The 17316-nt window shown below is 39.9% G+C and overlaps 2 pseudogenes; both read right to left on the reverse strand.

Moving 5' to 3' along the window:
• Positions 1 to 8690: 8690 nt before the first annotated feature.
• Positions 8691 to 9315, reverse strand: LOC102848291 (annotated as a pseudogene).
• A 7243-nt stretch (positions 9316 to 16558) lies between these two features.
• LOC102855366 lies at positions 16559 to 17098 on the reverse strand (annotated as a pseudogene).
• Positions 17099 to 17316: the final 218 nt, after the last annotated feature.

Here is a 17316-nt window from a genome sequence, read left to right on the forward strand (position 1 = left end):
AATGGATATTAGAAGAGACTCTGAATATTGCCAAGCAACAGAGCTCCGAAAAGCCAAAGCAGAAGGAAGAATTCAAGATATTCAAGAGCTGAACAGAAAGTTTCAAAAGGTAGCGCAGGAAGACAAAGTAAAATATTACAATGATATGTTCAAGGATCTGGAGTCAGAATATCAAAAGAGCGAAATTTGCTCAGCATTTCTTAAGCTCAAGTAACTGAAGAACAAATTCACACCTCAAGTTGCTATACTTAAGGATGCTTTGGGAAGAATATTAAATGATATAAGAAGTATTAAAAGAGAATAAAAAGAGCATACAGAATCTCTGTACTGAAAGGAATTGTCAGGCACAGAATAATTTCATGAAACAATATATGAGCAAGAGCCTATGGTGATGAAGGAAGAAGTTCAAGCTGCTTTGAAAGACTTGGCAAATAATTAAGGCCCCAGGAAATGATGGTATACCAATTGATGTATTTCAACTAATAGTTGCTGTCCTTGATGTGCTCATCAAGTTGTGTCATGAAATCTGGTGATCCAACATAGTGTGGAAATTATCAAACAATATCATTGATATCACATGCAAGCAAGATTCTGCTGAAGATTATCCAAAAATGACTGGAACAGTAAATCAACAGAGAAGTGTCAAAAGTACAGGCTGGGTTTAGAAGGGGTCATGGAACTAGGGATATTGTAGCTAAAATTAGATGGATCATGGCTGAAAGCAGAGAGTAACAGAGGAATGTCTATCTTTGTTTCATTGATTATGCAAACTGTGTCTAACTCTGAGAAGAATGGAAATCCCAGAACACTTGATCATGCTAATGCGAAACATATACTTGGACCAGGAGACAGTCATCAGAACAGAGAAAGGAAACACTGCGTGCTTCAAAATTGGGAAGGGTGTACTCCAGGGATGTATCCTATCTCCATACATTTTCAACCTCTACGCAGAACAGATTATCCGGAGGCTGGGTTGTATGAGGAGAAGTGTGGCATCAGGATTGGAGGAAGATTTATCAACAATCTGTGTAATGCAGATGACACAACCCTGCTTGCTGAAACTTAGGAGGACCTGAAGCACTTGCTGCTGAAGGTCAACATCTGTAGCCTTCAATATGGATTGAAGCTCAATATCAAGAAAACAAAGATTCTCACCACTGGGCCAGGATGGATGGTGAAGAGATTGAGATTGTTAACAGCTTTAATTTGCTTGACTCCAGAGTAAACACTCTAGACACCAACAGCCAGGAAATTAAAAGATTCATTGCATTGGGAAGGTCTGCTGTGAGGGACCTCTCCAAAGTACTGAAGAGCAATGGTGTCACTCCAGAGAGTGTGCCTGATAAAGGGCATGGTCTTTGCAACCACTTGCTATGCATCAGAGAGCTGGACAATGACTAAGGAGGATAGAAGAAGAATTGATGCCTTTGAGCTGTGGTGTTGGAAAAGAGCATTAAATATACCATGGACTGCTAAGAAAATGAACAGGTTCATCCTGGAGAGGGTGAGACCAGGCTGCTCCTTGGAAGAATTGATGCTTTTGAGCTGTGGTATTGGAAAAGAGTATTAAACATACCATGGACTGCTAAGAAAATGAAAAGGTTCATCCTCGAGAGGGTGAGACCAGGCTGCTTCTTGGAGACAAGGATTGTGAAGCTTCCTCTAACATACTTTGGACATGTTGCAAGGAGGGATCAGTCCTTGGAGAAGGACGTCACACTTGGTAGAATGGAGGGACAGCAGGAGACAAAGACCCTCTATGATGTGGATTGATTCAGTGACTGGGGTAATTAGGGTAGGTGTGTCAGAGACAGTGAGATTGGCACAGAATAGAGCAGGGTTTAGGGCTGTTGTACATAAGGTTCCTATGAGACACAGGTGACTCGACGGCACATAACAACAACAACAACAATCCTTATATCATATCTCTACCTATCTACTGTCCCGTTTTAGAACTCCAAAACTGTTTTCGTGGGTTTTTAAAACAAAACTGAGGAGGACTTGAAATGCTTGCTACAGAGGATCAAGGACAGCAGCCTTCAATATGGGGTAATTGGTAGCATCATGATAGATGGTGAAGAAATAGAAATTGTTAACTTCAGTTTTCTTGGTTCTACAAATGATGATCTTGGTACCAGCAGACAGGAAACTAAAAGATGAATTTCACTGGGAAAGTCTGCTGTCAGAGACTTCTCCAAAGTACTGAAGAGCAATGATGTCAGTCTGGAGACTAAGGTTCACCTGATACAATTAGCAATTACTTGCTATGCATCAATCAGAAAGCTGGACAATGACTAGGGGTGATAGAAGGAGAACTGATGCCTTTGAGCTGTGGTGCTGGAGAAGAGCATTGAATATACCATGGACTGCTAAGAGAATGAACAGATTTATCCTGGAGAGGGTGAAACCAGGCTGCTTCTTGGAGCAAAGGATTCTGAAACTTCATCTGGCATGTTTTGGACATGCTGAAAAGCAGGAACTGTCCTTGGAGAAGATCATCATGCTTGGGAGGGTGGAAGGACAATGCAGGAAAGGAAGACCCTCAATGAGATGGACTGATTCAGTGGCAGGGTCATGGGGGTAGGTGTGTCAGAGACAGCACAGGATAGAGCAGGATTTAGGGCTGTTGTACATAGATTCACTATGAGCACATAACAACAACAAAATAACAGCAGTTAAATATCCTCTCAAATTTTATAAATGTTTACAAATCACTAAAGTTTTTTTTAAAAAAAACCCAACAACCTGTTCCCTAGATTTTGAGACCAAAAAGTAAAGGTAAAGGATCTGTCATTTTCTTCTCTCTCTCTCCTCTCTCTCTCTCTCTCTCTTCCTCTCTCTCTCTCTCTCTCTCTGTCTTTCTCAAGGGCAAAATTACAGGCAAAAGAGGAAAGAGGATAATAGATAATGCATCCTCTAAGAAGATCACTGCCATAGATGGTGGTAATTTTATCAGTCCCTCTTTACCTTTTCATTTTCAACAATATACACAGATGACTTGAAGAAATATTTATTTACATGGCCCCTCGTTGTAAAAAGCTGTAAGATAATCAGTGAAAAACAAGTCAGTGACTTTCTCTGGGCTCACATAGGTTGATCAGGTTGAACTAGGACTAGGGGGATATAATACCATTTCTAAACTCAAATCCACAGAACAGATTGCTTAATAGTTTCTTTGAGTACTAGATGAGAGAAATTAATTAAATGAATTGTTTTAAACATCACCCTAATGAGCTTGCAAACCAGGACACAGCATCCACAATGAAAGGTACAGTGAGGTAAGAGTCAATACAAAATAACATAAGTCGAAGCTCATATTAATTTGCAGATACCAGAAATGTTCTCATGAAAACCTGACACTTGAAATAACCTTGAGGGGTATCACTAATTAGAACCTTGTTGGTATTGTTATGTGTTGGTGAGTTGCATGCTATTCATAGCTGCCCTATGAGCAAAAGATCTGAACCCTGTCTCATCCTGTGCCATAATCATCATTTCTGACACACTCAAGCCCATTGTTGTAGTTTCTGTGTCCATCCATCTCATTGATTATCTTTCTCCCCACTATTGGCACTCCACCTTTCCAAGTATGTTCCTTTCCAAGCAATAGCATCTCCTATCAGCATGCCCAAAGTATGAGGCTAATATTCCAGATAGAGGAAAAAGCAGTGACGAGACCATGAAGAAAAAAATTTTGGTATGTTTGTGGTGGGAGTCATTTAAGTTAGAGGTGGAGAATGCATAAGAGAAAATCTGTACTTGAATTTAAAATTGTCCCAGATATTCTGAGGTGAACTACAAATTTCAAATGAAAAGAAGAAAGAAAAAAATTCTAAATGAAGTTTGTATTTCATCCCTTAGAGCATGTATAGCTGATGTTTCAAGCAAGATTATACTGTGATCAGAACTTTCCTTCAGAATGTTAATTTCCATTCAAAAATAACAACAAAACCTACCTAAACCTTCAGATAACCATTTTATTACTCCTGTGAGAAGCACAAGTATCATCTCAGGGCTTACTATGTACTGTTCTAGCCAGTTTTTAAATTATCTTCAGCAATATGTGACTTTTAATTGGCAAAACATAAGGCTCTAGGAATTGACAGCATACTAATTGATATATTTCAACAAGTAGATGCTGCCCTAGATGTGCTCACCAAGTTGTGCCAAGAAATCTGGAGGACAACTTCTTGGCCAACTGACTAGAAGAGATCTATATTTGTTCCCATTCCAAAGAAAAGTGATCAGACAGAGTGTGTGTTACCATTCCAAAGAAAAGTGATCCGACAGAGTGTCGACAAACAATATCATTAACATCACAAGCAAGCAAGATTCTACTGAAGATTATCCAAAAACAACTAGAACGATGCAGGCTGGGTTTAGAAGAGGTCATGGTACTAAGGATATTGTAGCTAATGTTAGATGGATCTTGGCTGAAAGCAAGAAATACCAGGGGAATGTGTATCTGTGTTTCATTGGCTATGCAAAGGAGTTTGTCTAAGTGAACCACAACAAACTGTGGCTATCTCTGAGAAAAATTGGAATTCCAGAACATTTTACTTGATTGTGGTTATGTGAAACCTATACTTGGATCAGTATAGGTTGTGCAAAACCTATACTTTTGACCAGTATTCAGAACAAGGCAAGGGAACACTGCATGGTTCAAAATTGGGAAGCATGTAAGCTTGGCATGCATTCTATATTCACACTTTTTCAATCCATATGCAGAACAGATTATCTGGAAGGCTGGGCTGTTTGAGGAGAAATGTGGCATCAGGGTTGGAGAAAAACTCATCAATCTGCGTTATGCCAATGACACAAGTCAGTTTGCTGAAACTGAAGAGGACCTGAAGCGCTTGCTGCAGAAAGTTAAGGACTGCAGCCTTCAATATGGATTAAAGCTAAGAATCAAGAAAACAAAGATTCTCACCATTAGGCAAATTGGCAACATAGTGATGGATGGTGAAGAGAGTGAGATTGTAAACACCTTTAGTTTGATTTGACTCTATAATCAACACTCTTGGCACCAGCAGCCAGGAAATTAAAAGACCTATTGCATTGGGAAAATCTGCTGTCAGAGACCTCTCCAGAATACTGAAAAACAATGATGTCAGTCTGAAGAGTAAGTTTTGCTTGATACATGCCATGGTCTTTGCAATAACTTGTTATGCATCAGAGAGCTGGACAATGACTAGAGTTGATAGAATGAGAATTGATGTCTTTAGCTGTGGTGCTGGAGAAGAGTATAGAATATACAATGGACTGCTAAGAGAATGAACCAATTCATCCTGGAGAGAATGAAATCAGGCTGCTCCTTGGAGGCAAGGATTCTGAAGCTTTGTCTGACATACTTTGGACAGGTTGCAAGGCAGGATCAGTCCTTGGAGAGGGTCTTCATGCTTGGGAGGGTGGAGGAATAGTGCAGGAGAGGAAGACCCTCGATGAAATGGACTGATCCAGTGACTGGGGTAATAGGGACAGGTGTGCTGGAGACAATAAGATTGGTACGGGATAGAGCAGGGTTTAGGGCTGTTGTACATAGAGTTGCTAGGAGTTGCATGTGACTCAATGGCACATAACAACAACAATGAGACATTAATGATATTGTTCAATAATTTTCCCATTCTACTGGATCACCTTTCTTGAGAATGGGGACAAACATAGACTCTCTTCCAGTCAGTTGTTCAGGTAGGTATTTTCTAAATTTCCTGATATAAACTGGTGAGCACATCCAGGGTTGTATCTGTTGGCAAGGCCTCACCAAGTACTTTTGGGCCCTTGGGCCTAGCAGCCCTCAGGCCTGTGCTAAGAACCAGGATTAAAGATCCATCTGTGTGACTGACTGTGCCAGTACGCCCATACAGGATTCCATCCTGCTCACTTCCATCAGCCTCAGTTGTGGTCTGAATAAAGTGTTCTGTAGCATGATATTTTACGTAACAAACACAAATGATTGACTTTACAATTTGATTTTAGTTGCACAGCACCCCTCTGTCAGTTCAGTTATTTGAAAATTATTTGTATACTGCTAATTACTTTATATCTTAGATGTATCGGCCTGGATATTATTATTTGCTCCCTATTAGTACAGCACTTGATTATTATTCTGCTGTATCAGTGTAGCTTGTAGGGTGCTCTAATATTGGAATCTGTGCCGCTAGCGTCTCAGGTACAAGAAGGGTTACCCATGGTGGAGAGGTTGCGACAAAACTCATAGATTAAGACAAACTAAGAAGAAAAATTTGTAATCCATTTGCAAAACCTTACAAACAAGCAACATTATTCACCATCACAAGAACATGGAAATAGCCCGAATGTCCAACCACTCAATGGATTTAGAAATTGTGGTACATTCACAAAATGTAATATTATGTAACACTCAGGAGCTTTGATTTCAAAAAATACTAAATAACTTGAGAGAGACTTAAGAACATTATGTTGAGGGAACCAACTCAGTCTCATAAGGACAAATATTGTATCAGAAAATTATTGTGAAAATAGAAAGATAACTACCAAAACATGTATGGGGACCCAAGAGAGAAAGGGGAGAAAACAAAGAGATGAGGATGGGTAAAGATGAAACTCGGGTTGCAAACTTTGGTGAGTGGAGGGAAGAGGGTGAAAGAAATGGGAAAGATCTGGCAGGGACCTGAAAAAACAGTGTAATTACGGGCAAGGTCCAATGGTGATTAATTTTATAAAACATAATGCATAGGAATGATTATATGAAGCACCATGTAAATTAAGAAAAGTATGAAATACAACATATAGGAACTTTATAAACAAACCAAAATAAAATAAAATTTTTAAAACTCCCTATGAACAGAAGAACGTGGATAGTTATAGTACTAGAGCCCAGATAGGAAACCTCTAAAAAAAAAGTAAAGGAAAAGAGAGAGAGAAGAAATTGCTGGGAACAGCCATTAATAATTAGAACATTATATATAAGAATAATGAATGTAGGAAAAAGAACTTGTCAAAAATGAAATGGAACACATGAAGACTGACATTCTAGACATCAGTGAATTGAGATGGACAGCATGGCCACTTTGAATTAAACAATCACATAATCTCCTCTGCCGGATATGAAAAACTAAGATTATTGCTTTCAAAGTTAGAAAGGTAATTTCAAGATACATTCTAAAGTACAATTCTTTGAGTGATAGAACGCTATTCATGTGTATACTTGGAAGATCTAGTAATACGACTATTACTCAAATATATACACCAACACCTAATGACAAGGAGGATGAGACTGAGGGTTTCTATCAACTTTTGCAGCCTGACATAGATCAAGGTGCATTATCGAAAAGGATGATAGAAAGTGAGGTAGAGATTGAATTTTGTGCATGCAATGACTTATTCATGGAAAAGATCTTTCTTAAAAACACAAATGGAGACTTTACTCAAGACCCTCACCTGATTAATTATTGTGTATATTTACTGATAACTTCCCAGGACTGGGTGGTTGCTGTTCAAGTGTAGTTTCAATAGTGGTCTCTGCTAGCTGCATAGCAGACTGGGTGGTGGTCACTGCACATCTGTGTCTTCCCCTGTGAGTGAGTGGCAGGAGTGACATTTGCCTTAGCCAACAGAGTTTTGTGGTTAAGTGGGAATTTCCAGGGAGCACAAACCCTGGGAAACAGCTCCAGGAGGCCTCCATTGGAGGGTCAGCTATAAGTCAGTTCTAACTCGACAGTACACAACAGCAAGAGTAATTGAAGATTTTTCTACAGTCAGCCATGACTTTGTTTTCACTGCTGTTTTTTAGTTTACTCATTCTTTTATTTTTTTTTAATAAATGTACCCAAACAGATTCCTGTGTAGTCCATCAGGTGGGATCCCCATGAGTCATCATTGTTTATGTTTTTGCTTTTGTTAAAAAAAATGTAATTTACAATTAGTAAATCTTTCATTGGACAAAATTCTATCATTCAATATCTAGCCTTATTTCTGTTAACAAGACAGAATTTTTCAACCACCTGTTCTTCTTTGTTTCCAAGTTTTGAATTCCAATAAGCAATCATTAGTACATCTTGATTGCATTTTATGTCAATTTCAGACAACAAAAGTTGGTTGTTGTTTGGAACCATCGAGTCAAGTATAACCCATAGTGACTCTACGAACAACAGGCCAGAACCCTGTTCTATCCTATGCCGTCTTCATCATCTTTACCACATTTAAGCCATTTACTCACTGTTCCAGTGACTCCAGTCACTGTTCCAATCCAGCTTATTGAGAGTCTTCCTCTCTTTCATTATACCTCGCCTCCCAAAGCATAATGTCCCTCTCCAAAGAATAATCTTTCCTAGCAACATTCCCTAAGTATATGAGATGACGCTTTGTCATCCTTGCCTTAATGAGCACTTTGGCTGTATTCTCTCCAAGACATATTCATCTTAGGGTCCCTGAATAGCACAACTCATTAAGCACTCTACTAGGGATTGAAGGATCGAGAGCTGGAACTTAGCCAGAGATGTCTTAGTAAACCTTGGTAGAAATCCTCAATTTATTATTTTTTCACTTTAGTGGCTCTTGGGTATGTTTGACTAATAGTTGGATTAACAGATATTCCTTGGATGCATATGAATAGTATTTTATCAGTCATAAAATTGTGCATCAGGACACATTTTTAAATAGCATTTTTTAAAAAACAGTAATAATTTATTAATAGTCTCATTTTCCTACTCTCACTGATTTTTAGTCACTTTTTCTGCTTGTAGATCTTGTGTGCTAGACTCAGCACACAAGAAGTACAGTGTTCCCACAAGGTAGCCAAAACTCTTTTCTTCATATTGCTTGACCACAGTGAGCAACTTGAGTTCCTCATACAATGCCTTCACCAAGGTAATCTTCTCTGTCAGGATCTGGTGTTATTCTAGTAGGTCCTGTTGCAGACACTCAATCACCAGCAAATTGCATTAGTTGTCCTGGATGTCAGTGTCAATCTTGCCTGTGACACGCAGGTCACCAAAAAGACCAAGGTGATCATCCTAAATCTGAAAGAACTTGTCCATCTCCATCAAGATATTCTTGATGATGTCATGCTCCTTCTCTAAGTCAATGTCCACCACATATATCACAGCAGGAAGGTAAAAGGAGTAGAAAGCTGCCTTTTATTTTATAATGGATTCGTATCTCTTTTCAGACAATTTACTAAGATCTACCTTGCACTGGGCCAGGGATGAGGTCAAGGGTCAGTCCAATCTCAGTCTGACAGGAACTCTACAGGAAGAACTCCATCGGGTTCAGATAATAAGATTGCTCCTTCCAATAGAACTTCAGCAGTCGGTAGATACATGATTCCAGCAGCATGCCATCCAACCTGTGCCTGACTTGATACCAGTAGGACTACCCATGTTGGATAAGGAATGAATCCATGATATCATCTAACACAAGGAAGAAAATTTAGAACAACTTCACATACTAGCCCACTGTGAAGATCCACTGAAGACGATGAACATCCTACTCCCTGGGCTCCATCAGCTCCTGGAATACAGTTGGCACTGGTAAACCTCAGGTGTACCTTCTTTAAATGGCATATACTCCAGGATATTTAGAGCACAGTAATAGTATCTCCTATCTCTGGGTGCCCCAGATCATCCACAATCAAAACTGAGAATCTGGAAGAAGTGCTGGGTGAGATCCTGTTTCTTTTGGGCAGAACACTGATTTCTGTTCATTCTGAGAGGAGCAGAGCCCTCTGTTTTTGGATGTTGATTCTTGCTTGGTCCAGATTGTTGACCTGAAGTGCTCTTTTTGACAATGAATATAACATCATTCATCTTTCACTTTTCAGAACTTCCAACAAGTTCATCTAAATAGTAAGCTTATGGACAAGCTCTGTATCTGTAAAACTATAGAACAAACAAGCATAAAAATATTACAAAACAAACATGTATATAGTGGGAAATAGAAAACAAACTGCCTGTCTTTGGCTGGAGACAGATTATCTCATGCTCAGCAAATGGCAGATGTTGGGCTCTTCACTCAGGTGAGAGTTTCTGTTCATTGGAGTGGTAGCTGAAAAGCAGGTCATGGGTAGCACCTCTTCTTGTCTAAGGTGTGTCTGGCTGTACGGAAGGATGAGAATTAAGTCTGTAATAGAATTTCTGTTGGCCCCAGAAGGGCCTAGACTAACCAGCCCTCTAGGGCTGTTGTCTTCGACAGTCTAGAGAAAGGGTGAAGGTAGGGTACCCCATGAGAGATGGCCAAGAAATTTGGAAGACAGATAGTGTTCCATTGACTGAAAGGGGTTCAAATTCATTATAATTTTTTTAAAAAGTTAATCCAACAGAGGGCAGAAATTATCAAACAATACCATTAATATCACATGCAAATAAAATCTTGCTGAAGATTGATAAAAAATGGCTAAGAGTCTGTTTAGACAGGGAACTTCCAGAAATTTAAGCAGGATTCAAGAAGCCATGAAATAAAGGATATAATAGCCTGTATCACATGTATCCTGGCTGAAAGAAAAGAATGCCAGAAAAATGTTTACTTGTATTTTATTGACTATGCAAAATTATGTGTATATAACTAATTACGAATAGGAAGCATTGAAAAGAATGAGAATCTCAGAACACTATCTTGAGCTCATTAGAAACTTATACTTGTGGTGTTGTTGTCGTTAGGTCCCATAAAGTTGACTACAACTCATAGTGACCCTGTGAACAACAGATCTGAACCTTGCCTGCTCAAATCCATTGTGGAAAATCTTCCTCTGTATACATTTCTCAGCATGATATCTCTTTCCAAGGATTGAATGTTCCTGAAAATATGTCCAAAGTAAGTGAGACAAAGTTTCACACTTGTCTCTAGACAGCACTTTAGATATACTTTCTCCAAGATTTTGTTGTTTTGTTTTTTGGGGTTTGGAGTGTTTTTGTTTTTGTTTTTGTTTTTGTTTTGGCAGCCCATAGTATATTCAATAATTTCCACCAACATCACAATTCAAAGGCATCAATTCTTCTTTTGTCATCCTTATTTATTAACCCATATGAATAACTCATATTTCATTCAATAACATGCAAAACCTATACCTGGACCAGGAAGCTGTCATGCAAACAGAGCAGAGGAGCACTGCATCGTTTGGAATTGCAAAGGGATTATGACAGGGTTGTATTCTATCTCCATACCTATTCAATCTGTCTGCTGAGCAAATTATCCAAGAATCTGGACTCTGTAAGGAGTGTGGCATCAGGATTGAAGGGAGACTGACTCATCAATAAAGTGTGATATGCAGATGACACAACCTTGCTTGCTAAAAGTGAGGAGGACTTGAAGCACTTGTTGCAGGAGATCAAGGAATGCAGCCTTCTGTACGGACTGTATCTCAAGGTCAAGAAAACAAAAATCTTACCACTGGACCAATAGGCAGCATCAAGATGGATGAAGAGGAGATTGAAACTGTCAACAACTTCATCTTGCTTGGATCCACAATTAACATCTTTGGAAACAGGAATCAGGAAATAAGGTGAGACATTTCACTGGGAAAATCCGCAGTTAGTGACCTCTCCAAATCATTGAGGAGTACTCATGTCAGTTCAAAACCTAGGGTGAGTCTGATTCAGGTCATATTCTTCCTGATTACTTACTATATATGTAAGAGCTGGATAACAAATAAGGATGACAGGAAAAGAATTGATGGCTTTGAGCTATGGTATTGTAGAAGAGCACTGAACATCCTAAGAAAACAGATGTCTTGGAGAGGGTGTCTCTGGAGTACTCTTTGGATGACAAGGCTCCACCTCACATACTTTGGGCATGTTGCTAGGAGGTACTATTCCTCAGGAAAGGACATGATGCTGGGCAGGGTAGAGGGTCAGTGACGGAGAGGAAGACTCTCAACCAGTTGGAATGACATGGTGACTGCCACAATGGTTTCTTGTATGTCAGGAAGTGAGTGTGAAGATGGCAGAGTACAGAACAGGGTTCAAATCTTTTGTTCATAAGGTCGCTATTAGTCATGCTCTGCTTGATAGCAGATGACACAACTTTGCTTGCTAAAAATGAAGAGAACTTGAAGTACTTGTTAAAGATCAAAGAACACAGCCTTCAGTATGCATTGCATCTCAAGGTTAAGAAAACAAAAATTCTTACGTCTGAACCAAAAGGCAATATCATGATGGATCAAGAAAAGATTGGAACTGTCAACAACAATATCTTTCTTGGATCCACAATTAATATTCTTAGATCCAGCAATCAGGAAATCAGGAGACATATTGCATTGGGAAAGTTTGAAGTTAGGGACTTCTTCAAATTATTGAGGAGTAATGATGTCAGTTTGAGGACTAAGGTGCATCTGATTCAGACCATGTCTTTCTAATCACTTGATACACATCTGAGAGCTGGACAATGAATAATGGTGACAGATAAAGAATTGATATCTTTGCACTGTAGTGTTGGAGAAAAGTACTGAACATCCCATGGACTGCCAAAAGGACAAATATTTTGGAGAGTGCAGTCAGAGTATTCTGTGGAGGCAAAGATGGTGAGGCCTTGCCTCAGATACTTTGGGCATATTGCTAGTAGAGGCTTTTCCTTGGAGAGGGACATGATGCTCAGAAAGGTAGAGGGTCAGCGAAGGAGAGAAAGACCCTCAACGAGGTGGATTGACTTGGAGACTGCAACAATGGGCTTTAACGTGTCAGGAGGTATGAGGATGGCACAGGATAGGACAGGGTTCAGATCTGTTGTTCCTAGTATAGTCATGCCTAGTACTTGGCTCTATGGCACCTAACATTCATATCCAACTTGAAACATTCATTCATTATCCAACTAAATCCATTTAAACATTCCATTATCCATTAAAACATTTATTATCCAACTTTCAGATGCAAAGGAAGCATTCAAAAATAATATTATCCACATCAAGTGCCTGTTAGTCTTTAGACTAACATTGTTGCTCTCTAGAACTTTGGAGAAGTCTTTAACAGCAGATTTCCCCAGTGCAATGTTGTTGTTGTTGTTGTTGTTATGTGCCATCGAGTCGTTTCCGACTCATAGCGACCCTATGCACAACAGCTCTAAACCCTGCCCTATCCTGCGCCAACCGCACCGCCTCCGACACACCCATCCCGATTACCCCAGTCACCGAATCAATCCATCTCATAGAGGGTCTTCCCCTCCTGCACTGTCCCTCCACCCTCCAAAGCATGATGTCCCTCTCCGAGGACCCGTCCCTCCTGGCAACATGTCCAAAGTATGTCAGACGAAGCCCCAGAATCCTTGCCTCCAAGGAGCAGCTTGGTTTAATCCTCTCCGAGATGGATCTGTTTGTTTTCCTGGCAGTCCAGGGTACATTCAGTACCCTTCTCCAGCACCACAGCTCAAAAGCATCCACTCTCCTTCTGTCCCTAGTCATTGTCCATCTCTCTGATGCATAACAAGCGATTGCAAATACCATGACCTGTATCAGGCGCACCTTAGTCTCCAGAGAGACACTGTTGCTCCTGAGTACGTTTGAGAGGAGTGCAATGTAGTTTTTGATTTATTGATTGCTGTTACCATGAGTGTTGACTGTGGATCCAAGTAGAAGGAAACCACTGACAACTTCAATGTTTTATCCATATATCATGATGTTGCTTGTCAGTCCAATGGTGAGCATTTTTGTTTTCTTGTTGTTAAGATGTAATCCATATTTTCTGCAATAAGGGCTTCAAGTCTTTCTGAAAGCAAGGTTGTGTCATTTGCATAACAGATTGCTGATAAGTCTTCAGCCAATTCTGAAGCCACATTCTTCATATAGTTCAGCTTCTTGAAGAACTTATTCAGTATACAGTTGAATAAGTATGAAGAAAGAATGGCAAAACTTAAACAAAGATGAAAAATAGTTGTCTGAATAATACCAGGGAACATTGCGTGGTTAGAAAAAGTTTGCATCAAGGTTGTATCCTTTTTCCATACCAATTCAATGTGTAGTTTGGGCAAAACAAGCAAAAAACTACACTCTCTGAAATGGAATGTAGCATCAAGATCAGAAAGAAGATCCATCAGTGCATTATGCAGATGACATAACCTTAATTACTGCTACAGAGTAGAGATGTCTTGAAGCAACTACAGCAGAACAAAGCCTACAGCCTTCAATATTGATTGCATCTCAAAGTCAAGAAAACAAAAATCTTAACCAGTAAACAAAATTATGATGTATGGGGTAAAGAGTGAGGTTGTCAATGACTTCAGTTTACCTGGATCCACAAGCAAGATCTAAGAAGGCAGCAATCAAGAAATCAAAAGACTGGCTATATTGGGAAAATCTGCTGTTTAGGACCTCTCCAAAGTGCTAAAGAGCAGTAATGTTGTTTCAAAGACTAAGATTTAACTGATCCAAACCATGGCATTTTTAATTGCTTCATATACATGTGGAAGTTGTACCATGAATAAGGAAGACTGAAGAATCCATATCTTTGAGTTGTGATGTAGACAAAGAATATAAATTATCCTATGGGCTGTCAAAATAACTAACAAATTGTCTCAGAGGAAGGCCAAGCAGGGTTATCTTCAGAGGCAAGGGTGGGGGAATGTTATCTCACATATTTTTGGCATGTTGTCAAGAGGGGCCGTATTTGGAAAAATATTATGCGGGAAAAGTGAAGATGACCCTAGACAAGATGAATTGATACAGTGACTATAACAGTGAACTGGAGCAGGCAGGAGATTGTGAGGATGGTGCAGGATAGGACAAGGTTGTTCACAGGGTGACTATCAGTTGTGATTGATGTTAAGTTACTTGACAATAATAGCATCCATAAATGATCATAGCTATTTGTTACAGAAAGGATACAGGTCATGAGATAAACCATGATTGTAACAGAGAAAGTAACATATACTTTTTTGCTAGATTTCTTAGTCATGTCTAGTATAAACTGTTATCATAACATCATAAACTTTAAAAATCTTTCTTTATAAAACTTCCTAAGAGTCTACATTTCCTATTCCTTATATCCCCAAGTAGTCATAAGCACAGTGACAATGAGAATCCAGTACCAGATTTATAAGGGATTGAAAACTGAGATCCAGGACATGGGCATTTTGAAAGCATGAGAAAGTCTAGTGCTCTGTGGTGTTCTATAGCCAAAATGCTGTTCTCATGAGGACAGCTGTGTTGATTTTACTCATTATCTCTGCAATTGCAATTTGAAATTACAGAAACAATTAACCACTAAGGAGCATAAGCTAAAACTGGCAAATTGTTGAAAGGGTATTATGCTTTGTTTTCTATTCCTCCCATGATTCCAGCCTATGTGGCTAAGAATCATATTTTTCCCATTCTAGCAGCCAGGAAATCAAAAGATAAATTGCATTGGGAAAGTCTGCAGGCAGGGACCTCTCAATAGTACCGAAAAACAGTGATGTCAGTCTGGAGTCTAAGGTGCACCTAGTTCAGGCCATAGTTTTTACAATTGCTTGCTATGTGTCAAAAAGCTGGACAATGAATAAGGATGACAGGAAAATTGATGCATTTGAGCTGTAGTGATGGAGAAGAGTGTTGGATATACATACCATGGACATCCAGAACAAACAGGTTTGTTCTAGAGAGGGTGAAACCTGTCTGCTCTTTGGAGGCAAGGATTTCGAGGCTTCATTTTACATACTTTGGACATGTTGTAAGAAGGGACCAGTCCTTGGAGAGGGATGTCATTCACGGAAGGGTGGAGGGACAGTTTAAGAGAGGAAGCACTTGATGAGATGTTGATTCAGTGAATGGAGTAATGAAACTAAGTTTGTCAGAAACAATAAGGTTGGCACAGGATAGAGCAGGTTTCATGGCTATTGTACATAGGGCACATAACAACAACAACAAGAAGTACATAACACATCAGAGTGCTGCACAAAATGTCCACAATTTGAATCTATCAATGAGTGGTTCCTCAGGAGAAAAATGGACCATCTCCTCCCATAAAGAAAGAATTAAAGCCTTGGACATCTGATTGAAGATATGTATGAGTTTGCATCAATGCCATGGTAGGCAGTATTTTGCTAGTTTTCTTTTTAGTAGATGAGATAACTTGAATAGTTCTCTGTTCTTTGTCCTTAAATATTCTAACTAAAATATAAGAATAGAGAAAAACAAATAAATCAAGAAGTAACCGAAAAATAAAAGAAAGATTAAAGTCCAAATACATTGTTACAGCAATAAACAATAGTGGTTTAGAATTAATGGTCTTTTTTCATTCTGTACCGGGATAAATATCTCTCCCTCAAAGAATCCATTCTCCGTTTTTATGGTGCTGATTGACAGCCCTGTGTTATCACCTGAGAAATGTATTCTACATTCCAAGTTATATAGTTTACTGTTGGTTAATTCCACTGAATTTAACCTCAATTTAACTTCACCAAAACCTCCAGGATCATTTTCCTCACCACTATCTATCAAGTCTAACACCCAGATTAAAGGGCGGGAAGTGCCAAGAGTTATCAGTATATGTCAAACAATTAAAGAAACATTGTTCTCATGAGTATTTTTTTTACGTTCAGTTATTTTTATTAGAGCAAGTGTGTACAGAGTCTATCACTTCACTTGCAAGCACAAAGAGCCAGGTGTATTCCCCCCTCTCTACATGGGTCACTCCCGGGGTCTGATGACAAAAGTCCACCACAGCGGGGGCAAGTCACCTGCCCTTCGAGCAGGGGGCAGCGCTTCTGTTAGAGGACCACCAGGCGGAGTCTCCTCCTGTAGCTGCTTAATCTCCCGCTCCCAGCTCTCCTGCCACAGCTTCTTCCACGCCTCTCTCTTAGCAAAGTAATCCGGGTACATTGCCTTCCCCGAAGGATGCCAGTTATCTAAGCACCATTCAGGGACCTTGTAACACTCGTATCTCTCATAGGAGGTGCTCCCCGGAGAGTCCGGGAAGATGTACGGCTACGGGTGCTGACGGTACCAGAATTCCTCCTCTGTCTCCCGCAGGAGCCACGTGGCCTTCACCATGTCCTTTTCATTCTTGTGTTCCTCAAACCGGGCTCTCATCAAGCAGGCAAAGTAGCGGTACTTATCCCTGTGGACGGTCCAGGACTCGAGATGGCGCAGCGCCCGCTTGTAAAGCCGCAACACCTTCTGCTGGTGGGTCAGGTAGGCGGTCGGCGCCGAGAAAGCCATGGTCCCCGCTCACCTTCAGGGGCCGCGAGGGCTCCTCATGAGTATTCTTCAAGAAACTACCCAAGAAAGATTTGGGTGGTCAAAATAATCAGGTATCTATCTCTCTCTACCTCTCTCTCTCATTGACATCGAATCAGAACCAACACAAAGCTGACTCCCCTTGGATTTCTGATGCTGTAAATTTGCATAGGAGGAGACTGCCCATCTTTCTCCCATGG

Source organism: Elephantulus edwardii, unplaced genomic scaffold (genome assembly GCF_000299155.1).
Source record: "Elephantulus edwardii isolate Elephantulus edwardi_28Jun2011 unplaced genomic scaffold, EleEdw1.0 scaffold00097, whole genome shotgun sequence".
Lineage (NCBI taxonomy): Eukaryota > Metazoa > Chordata > Mammalia > Macroscelidea > Macroscelididae > Elephantulus > Elephantulus edwardii.